The 9,580-nt window shown below is 46.2% G+C and overlaps 1 protein-coding gene across 2 annotated transcripts in view; it reads left to right on the top strand.

Annotated features, from left to right (window-relative positions):
- The first annotated feature begins 3,013 nt into the window (after positions 1-3,013).
- Zranb1 (zinc finger RANBP2-type containing 1) overlaps positions 3,014-9,580 on the top strand; it is a 63,191-nt gene continuing 56,624 nt past the window's right edge. For both annotated transcript variants that reach the window (XM_048338051.1, XM_048338050.1), the window contains exon 1: positions 3,014-3,421. The gene's annotated coding sequence lies outside the window, so the exon portion shown is untranslated. The remainder of the gene's footprint in view (positions 3,422-9,580) is intronic.

Below are 9,580 nucleotides of genomic sequence, written 5' to 3'. Positions count from 1 at the left end.
TACTCTTGCCCTGCATTTCTATTGCCACAGCTACCATGGTTTCAGTTCCTTGTTTCTTTTTTTAATTTATTTTTTCATTCCTATTTCTAGTTCTACCTTTGTCCCACAAACATCCCAGGTAAGGGTGTTGTTACAACAGTGCCACCTTTTTGCTCAGAACCTTTCCATTTTCTTTTTTCCTACTCATTTTCTACTGGTAGTGGAAGTATTAAATAGAGACCTACAATTTGTCACTCAAGGCTTCAAATGAAATATTTCTAGCATTCATATATATGGTGTGTGTGTGTGTGTGTGTCGGTTTGGGGGCCTGAATTCAGGGCCTGAGTGTTGTCTCTGTGCTCTTTTGTTCAAGGCTAGTGCTCTACCACTTTGAGCCACAGCTCCACTTCTGTGGTTTCTGTGGGTTTTTTTTTTTCACAGTCTCACAGACTTTTCCTGACTGGGCTAACTTTGAATAATGCTCCTTAGCCTCCTGAGTAGTGAGGATTACAGGTGTGAGCCACTGACACCTGGCTGAACCAAAAAATAGTTAAGTAAAATGGTAAATCTGTTCCAAGTAGTAATCAGTTCCTTTACTGTATCCATGTGATCAACTGTATTAGCTGAGTCTATGTCTAATTCCAGTTGGATCCAGCTTTCTTAATTCACTTAGCATCTGTAGGCATTAGTGTCTACATCTACAAAGTTTGGGGATGGGGACTCCATCAATAATTCTCAAGTCTACCTGCATGTTACATTTACCTGAAGAGTAAGTTTAAAACATATCCACGCCTAGGTCCTCCAACTAGGGATTGTCACAATAAATCTAGGGTGTTTTTTGATATCCATGTTCAAGGAAGCCCCTCTGTGGAACTTAATGTATAATGGGCTCATATCAAGTGTCTTTAGGCTTTAACATAGTCATTTTTGGATTTGCTTTTCCTCAACTACAGGTTAAGTTTTGCTCCAATTTACTTAGCACATCTGACTTTGTAACTGTGCTTATTTTTCTCTTACCCTCTTTTCTGTGCTGTTTCCTTAACTAAGATGCATTACCTATTTATTTTAAATTATCTTTACACAGTTGTACAGGGGTTTTAATCAACAAGTTAGCTTATGAGTATACTGCATCTTGATCAATGTCACTTTTTCTATCATTCTCTTCTCTTCTTCACTGATCCAATCCTACCCATCTCACGTTACCAGTCATCGTATCTTCCGTCTCCTTGGTACATGGCAGATTTTTCTTCTGAATAGGGTTAATGAACTACCAAAATTATATGCCACTTCCCTTACCTAAATAAACAACAACACAGACCAAACATGACACTTGTGTGATGTTTGTTAAATTGCAGGTGGGGAGCAGCCTTAATTCAGGAAGGGGAAGATGGAGGGATTAAGAAGCTCTTACAAAAAATATTTTTGGAGTGAACTGTTTTGGTTGAATTATTGTTGTTGCATAACAACAGTGTGTTTGATTTAATCTACAATTGACTTAATTATAGGCTTGAGAATGTGTTTTGTATGGCAGCTTAAACTGAATGTACTGACAAGGCCTTGAGCAAATAATGTTGCTGAGAAGGTGAGATTGTTGAAGATCACAGCAATGGCTTTGGAGATGAATTATACAAACGATTGTGAAGTGCACTGTTGGTGAGGGGGGAGCATTAGAAGGTATGATTTATTTCCTGTTGGTCATAGACGAGCTGTAAGACATCCTTAGTCACATTTGGGCAAAGGAAAAAAAAGAATTCTGTGGTTCGTTTTACTGAGGTCTCATTTAAATCTGAAAACCAACTAAACTCTGAATATTACGGTCATCCATGAACCAGAGGTGAGCAATGGAACTCTTGAGGAGTGCTGGGGCTTTTCAACAGATAACTTTGAACGAGATTTACATTTTGAAAAAGTAGTTGTGTTTCATGGTCTTTCAAAGTTCTTGATTTAAAATTTGCAATATACAAAAATTCAAGGTAAAGTCCCGCTGTGGGGGTGGAGGGTGGGGAAGATCCGTTTTCTAGTTAGATAAATCTGATATATTTCTGGAAATTCTCGCAACTATCTGCCTTATTTAGGTCACTGAACGATTTTTACAGTGAAAAAGGTTAAGAAATATGTAAAAATCCATCACCCTACATCGGACTGTCTAGAACTTAGGCTCTAGGGATCTTTATAGCAGTTATTTTGGCCCCATGGCTGTAATTTATCCTTTGTCTTGGACAAGGTAAGATGTACCAGTAATCCGGATAAATATCTGCCAGATAAAACTTACCTTTTTTAGCTGAGTTTACTTAAACCGGGAGCCGGCCAGGTTCCCCCCCCCCCCCCCCGCCCCGCGCCCCGCGGCTTCTCCTCACTGATGTGTGTGTGTGCTAAACAGAGATTACACACACACGCACGCACACACTCACGTAAGTGGGCTGCTGCCCCGAGGGCGGGCATGGGCCGCACACACCAGGGAACTCTGGCACAGCAAGGGAACTTATCGCGGAGCACCAGCTCCGTCTCCCCCCCACCCCCCGCTCGCGGCTTCTCCTCACTGATGTGTGTGTGTGTGCTAAAGAGATATCACACACACACGCACGCACGCACACACTCACGTAAGTGGGCAGCTGCCCCGAGGGCGGGCGTGGGCCGCACGCACCAGGGAACTCTGGCACAGCAAGGGAACTTATCGCGGAGCACTAGCTCCGTCTTCCCGGGCGTCCGGTCGAGAGCCTGTAAGTGCCTAAGAAAGCGCGAAGCAGCGTCTCGGCTGCCGGACGGCTCGCTGCAGACGTGACCGAGTCGGCGCTCCGTCGGCGTCCGGCTGCCGAGAAGGAGACCCCGGCAGGCCCGAGCCCCGGGGCGCCCGGCGCGCGCCACCGCGGAGCGCCCGGGCGCGACGCCGCCTCACAATCAGCTGGCGCGCCGCTGACGTCACGCGGCTCAGGCCCGCCCCCGACCCATGCGCCCGGAAAGAGGCGGCTGCCCATTGGCTGCGCCGGCGGCGGCTCCGGGGCCAATGGCAGGGCGCGGAGCGGCGGGGTCCGGCCCTGACGTCGCGCTGCCCGCCGCGGGGTTTATTTGGCTCCGGGTCCCTGGCCGCCGCCATTAGAAGTCCGCAGCGTCCGAGGCCGCCCCCCCGTCCGCTCTGCCCCCGCCCCTCGGGCCCCCCGCCTCTGCGCCTGCTCTCCGCCCCTCTTCCCCCGCCTCCGGCAGCCGGGGAGCCGAGCGCGGGCCCGCGGAGACCATGTCCTGACTGGGGCGAGCGGGCGGGCGGAGGCGGCAGCAGCGGGGCGGGCGGGCGGCGGCGCCGAGGGAGGCGGAGAGGGGCCGGGCTCGGCTCGTCGCCGCGGGCGGGCTGTGCGGGAGTCGTCGCCGCCGCCGGGCGGGCGCCCAGCGTCAGACGACGAGGAGGAGGCGGAGGAGCGGGAGCTGGAGGAGGAGCCGCCGCCGCCAGGTAACCGGACCCGGGTGTGGGCGCCGGGCCGGAGGGCCCTCGCTGTCCCGCCGCGGCCCGTCGGTGCCCGGGCGGCCTCCGGTGCCCCGATCGCCGAGCCTCCCGGGTCGCGGGGTGGGGGGGGGGCAGCGGCGTTGCGGGAGAGCGCAGGCCGGGCCTCGGGCCGCCCGCCGGCCGCGCGTCCATCTTGGGCTCTGGGCGCGGGGACAGCCCGGGGCCGGGGGAGGGTGGGTCCGCCCGGCTTGTTTACCGACTCGGGTCGGTCGTGGCTGGCCGTCCGACCGGCCCGGCCACCTCTCGCCGCCGGAGCCCTACAACTTCTCCTCCTGCCTGATGGGTGTCGGTGAGTGGGGGTCTGGCTCCCTCCCGGTCCGCGGTAGGCCCCGAATTCTTGGGTCCCTCGCCACAAGTTGGTGCTGGTCTCCAAACTTGCTTCCTCCCCACCTCCTGCGCTGGCCTCCGGTTTTTTGTTTTTTGTTTTTGTCATATCTTAGAAAATCCAGGTGGGGGGCGACGACGGGGCGGGTGCCGGGGGGGGGGCGCCGCTGGAACTTGTGCAAAGGTCCTGTGGCCCTCCGCTCCCGGTAACGTTTGCTCCGTGCAAGGGTGTGCTTTTCATTTATTTGTTTATTTTTTTTCTGCTGTGTTTTGGTGCGGGTCACCTCACTGACAGCACTGGGACGAACGCCCATCCGCACGGGAAGCGCCGGAGACGGGCAGTTTGGGGTTAAGCCGGGAAGTTTGCACTGGCCCCTTTATCTCGGAGATAGGCTGTTTTGAAACTCTGGTGCTTTAGAGCTTTGTATTTCATTCACTCGATTTCCCTTTTCCTTATTTCCATAGACTGTCATATTAAGCACTGCTTCCTCTTGTCCATTGTTTTGGTCTTAACTTAATTGATGTGCGGTAGTGTTGATTCTTGTGCTGTGCAACAGTAACAATACTGTTTTCAAGGCAGGGTTGAAAAGAAACGTACTTCTTGGGGATGTTATATAATGAATGGCTCCTGTACCTGCGCTTTTAGTTGACTTTCCGGTCACTTGTGCAATGTCCTGGGTACCCTTGTGTTGATCAAATATGGGTGACTCAGTTAGTGTACAGAAATCAAAAGCCAGGAAGAGCCATAAAGAATTTTGATCTTCGCTGTGCCAAGGGCCTCGGGAAAGTCACCTAAATTAGTTTGGAAAAAATAAAGCTAAATCTTGGTTATTATTAAAGTAATTAAAACAACAACAACAAACTAACAAGCTCTTCTTCTTCCTGATTTTTGTTTCTTAGGTAATCTTTCTTATGCTAAAATATCCTAATTGTTTCCATTGGTCCTTTGGGGTTAAAAGGTAGTGAGCCAGGAATGACACATTTTACTCTTTGGGGGCGGATGCTATTTGAATGTCCTGAGGGAGTTTTATTTCTGCTGGATTTTCAGCACCTTTCTTAACGCCTTGGAGCATTGGGACACCCATCTATTTGCTCTTGAAATGTGCTCGGGTTATTGTGATGAACTCATTCATGGCAGTATATTTTAAGCTCATGGCCTTGAACCACGTGGGTACACTGATAGGGGTTATGGCATATCACATTTAAAGGCTGATGATTAACATAGCTTTTGGAACTCACTGTCCAGTTTACAACATTTGAAGCAGGTTGCTTCATATGTGTAATTGATACAGCAACAGCCATTCCCTGTGTTTAATATTTTTTTTAAAAAAATAAATTCAACCTTTTAAGTAAATGGGGGTTGCAGAGGTAGAACATGGAACATAGTAACTTTACTTAACTTTGTTCTTTTATTTTAGCATTACTATTGCTTCCCTGCTTCCTTGGAAGAATTCTCCTGTATTTGGTCTTTGTACATTTTTTTTTCCCTCTGTTTAATTTGTTGTTTTATTTGAAATATCTGTGCTCTACTTATGCTTTGGGCAAAAATAGTTGCAGCTCTAAAAACTCTCACCTCCTCACCTCATAATAAAGACCTACAGGAAACTTCTTAATAAATGCAAAGAAGCCTTTAAGCTCTTTGGTGTGGCCAAGTGTGGCCCTGCTCTGTTCTTCAGTCTTCTCTTATTCCCTTTGTGTAGCTCTAGTTCCAGCCAAACTTGTTTGTTGTTCCTGTGAAGTCATTCCTCTGGGCCTTCCTTTACGCCTTCTTTCAGTTTGAAATCCTTTTCCACCGGCATTCAGGCATTCACGGATACTCCTTTTATTTTGGGCCAGCTTAAGTACTGTCTATTGAGAATAGTTTTTGGTGACTTCTGCTCCAAGGGATGTGTTTACTCTGTCGTGTGTGTGTGTGTGTGTGTGTGTCTGTGTCTGTGTCTGTGTCTGTCTGTCTGCACCTGTCTTGGGGCTTGAACTCAGAGCTTGCTGTCTGTGCTTTTTGGTGCAAGGCTAGTGCTCTACTACATAAGCAACAGCTCCACTTCTGGCTTTTTGGTGGTTAATTGGAGATAAGAGGCTCTTAGGCATTTTGATTATGACTCATATTCAGATGAAAATTAGCACCACCGTTCTTCAGTTTACTTCACGTTTGGGTCTGGGATAGTTACTTGGTTTTGAGTTTGGCAGTAGTGATAGGAAGGGTAGCCATTCCATATTTATATATGGAGGAGAAATAAATCTGTAGCCTCAGTTTGCATTTTTTTTTTTGCTCTTTTTTTCCTTGTGTTGGTACTGGGTCTAGAACTCAGGGCCTGGATGCTGCCCCTTAGCTTTTTTGCTTAAAGCTGGTCTTCTACCCCTTGAGTCATAGCTTCACTTCTGGATTTTTGGTGGTTAATTAGAGATAAGAGTCTCATGGACTTTTCTATCCAGGCTGGCTTTGAACCTCAGATCTGAAGCCTCTTCCCGAATAGTAGGATTACAGACAGGAATGAGCCACTGGCTCCCGGCTTCAGTTACATTCTTTTTCTTTTCTTTTTTTTTTTTTGCCAGTCCTGGGGCTTGAAATCAGGACTTGGGTACTATCCCTGAGCTTCTTTTTGCTCAAGGCTAGTACTCTTCCACGTTAGCCACAGCGCTCCTTCTGGCTTTTTCCATTTATGTGATGCTAAGGAATGGAACCCAGGACATCATGCGTGCGCTAAGCAAGCACTCTACCACTAATCCACATTCTCAGCCCCTTCAGTTGCATTCTTAATCTCAGATGCTGGCAGCATGTATCATTGGTCATAAGTTGGATGAGGCAGGAGAATATGTGATTCATTGTTACCTGTTGGACAACACAGCAAGCTTGCCCATAGTATATTTATATACTAAGGGTAATACATACTATTATGTAATATCTATGTGGATGCTCATGCATTTGGAAAATAGGTGTGTGTTTGTTGTGTGTGTGCGTGGTGCTTTGTGGATACACAGTCTTAGCAGTAAATCAGCCTGACTCATCCACTGTGTCTTTGTGGAAACTTGTCTTCCAGCTCATCAAAATATTTTTTTTCTTCAAATTGTCTGGTTTTTCAGAAAGTATTTTATATTAGAAACATTTTTTAGGGTTCATGAAACTTTCTAGTGTAAGTAAGCTAAAATTAACTTGTTAATACACTTCAGAAATAGATGTTTTTACTTAGGCTACTTGTATTTGTAAAAGGCACTTTGATAGAATTACACAAGAATTTTCACTGCTTGAGAAATTTAGGTAGTAAGCATTCTTTGCTTTCTGAGAGGGTTGTATTTGGTTAAAGTGGTGTTTTAAACAAGCATCATTGGTTTGAATGTTTAAGTAGAGATTGTAGAGGTGAATTGAATATAAAATTGATTTGGAACCTGCCTACTGGATGAAATTTATTACTGAAAAATTCCTTTTATAGTAAATATGTTAAAGATAAACTTCCCTGTCCCTTTTCCCCATTCCCAAGTACAACACAAGTTTTCTGTTTCATCTTTTGTCAACTCAGATTTTTATATGCATTTATTGATTGATTGATTGATTGCCAGTCCTGGGGCTTAACTCAGGGCCTGGGCACTGTTGCTCAGCTTCTTTTGCTCAAGGCTAGCACTCTACCACTTGAGCCAGAGTGCCACTTCTGGCTTTCTCTGTTTATGTGGTACTGAGGAATTGTACCCAGGGCTTCATGCATGCCAGGCAAGCACTCTACCCACTAAGCCACATTCTCATCCCTGGTGTTGATTTATATAGACAAACATTTTTATTTTTATTTTTTGGCCAGTCCTGGGCCTTGGACTCAGGGCCTGAGCACTGTCCCTGGCTTCTTTTTGCTCAAGGCTAGCACTCTGCCACTTGAGCCACAGCGCCACTTCTGGCCATTTTCTGTATATGTGGTGCTGGGGAATTGAACCCAGGGCCTCATGTATACGAGGCAAGCACTCTTGCCACTAGGCCATATCCCCAGCCCCTAGACAAACATTTTTGAATAAGGCATTATTGAAATCAGTTGCATCATTGCAGTTAGACCTCCTTTCTCCTCCTTTTGTAATTTATTTATTTTTTTGTGTGAGTGCGTGTGTGTAGTGAACCCAGGACTTTGTGTATGCTAAACAGTTTACCATTAAGCTGCATCCTTAGTCCAAGTTACTGATTTTAAAACATAACTGCTTTGTTATTTTTTAATGTTTACATATGTGTATATGCACATATAAGCATACATACACAATTTTAGTCATCCTAGTGAAGTAATGTTATTATTTATAGTTCCCTAATGGCAAAAATTCATAATTGATCTTTTTAAAACGTACACAATTCAGTGGCTTTTTGTGTATTAATGGAGTTGTGCAACTGTCACTGTTTAATTCTAGAACATTTTCATCATTCAGAAAAGATCCACCTATCCATTAAGTTGTTCTCCTTTTGCCCTCCTGCCGCTCCTGGCAACTTCAAATCTTTATGTATCTAATGATTTGCCTATTGTTGATATCTTATGTAAATGGAATCACACAGTATACGTAACCATTTGTGTCTGGCTTCTTAACATATTTTCAGAGTTCATCATGTACCATCTGTCAGTATTTCATTTATTTTGTGACTGAATACTATCCCATTCTGTGGATACACATTTTGGTTAGGTCAGATTATTTCCATTTTGACTTTTGTAGGGCTTGAACTCTGGGCCCTGGGGCCTGTCGCTGAGCTCTTCAGCTCAAGGCTAGCGCTCTACCACTTGAGCCACAGCGCCACTTCTGGCTTTCTGGTGGTTAATTGAAGATGAGAGTCTCATGGATTTTCCTGCCTGGACTGGCTTTGAATTGCAATTCTCAGATCTCAGCCTCCTGAGTAGTTAGGATTACACGTGTGAGCCACCACTGCCCGGCTCCACTTCTGACTATTATGAACAGACAACTATGATCATTTGTGTTTTTTATGGGAGGTGAGGGGTGAGGGGCTGAAGAGCTCTTTGGCTCAAGGCTAGTGCTCTAACACTTGAGCCACAGTGCCACTTTGAGTTTTCTGGTGGTTAATTGGAGATAGTCTGGGCTGGGCTTCCAACTGAGATCCTTAGATCTCAGCCTCCTGAGTAGCTAGGATTACAGGCGTGAGCCACTGGCGCCCAGCTTTTATTTATGTGGTACCTAAGGAATCAAACCCAGGACTTCTTGCATGCTAGACAAGCACTTGACTACGAAGCCATATTCCTAGCCCCCCTGTCTTTTTTGTTTTTGTCAGTTGTAGAGCTTGAACTCAGGGCCTGAACACTGTTCCAGAGCTTTTCTGATCATGGCTAGTGCTCTACCACTTGAGCCACAGCTTCATTTCTGGTTTTTCTTGGGGCTAATTGGAAATAAGAGTCTCACAGGCTTTCCTGCTGGGTTGGCTGTCAACTATGATCCTCAGATGTCAGCCTCCTGAGTAGTAGGATTATAGGCATAAACTGCCAGCACCTGGTACACCTGGCTTTTTGCTAGTTATTTGAGGATAGAGTCAGGCTTTTCTTCCTGGGCTGGTTTTGAATTGTGATCCTTGAGGTCTCAGCCTCCTGAGTGGCTAGGATTATATCTGTGAGTCATTTGTGCCTGGCTGGGTACAAGGTGTGGAGGTAAGTTTTCATTCCTCTTGAATAGAGTGAAATTAATAGGTGACATTGGAACTATGGTTAACCTTTCAGGAATTTCTAGCTTGTTTTCCAAGTCATTTGTCTCCACCGCCCCCTCCCCACAAACTGGGTGATGGTAGCAAAGCTCTGCAAACACTAGAAACTATTGTATTAT

Source organism: Perognathus longimembris, chromosome 2, assembly GCF_023159225.1.
Source record: "Perognathus longimembris pacificus isolate PPM17 chromosome 2, ASM2315922v1, whole genome shotgun sequence".
Taxonomy (NCBI): Eukaryota; Metazoa; Chordata; class Mammalia; order Rodentia; family Heteromyidae; genus Perognathus; species Perognathus longimembris.
The sequence above is the reverse complement of the archived record's forward strand: the minus strand, read 5'-3'. Positions and strand labels throughout refer to the sequence as shown.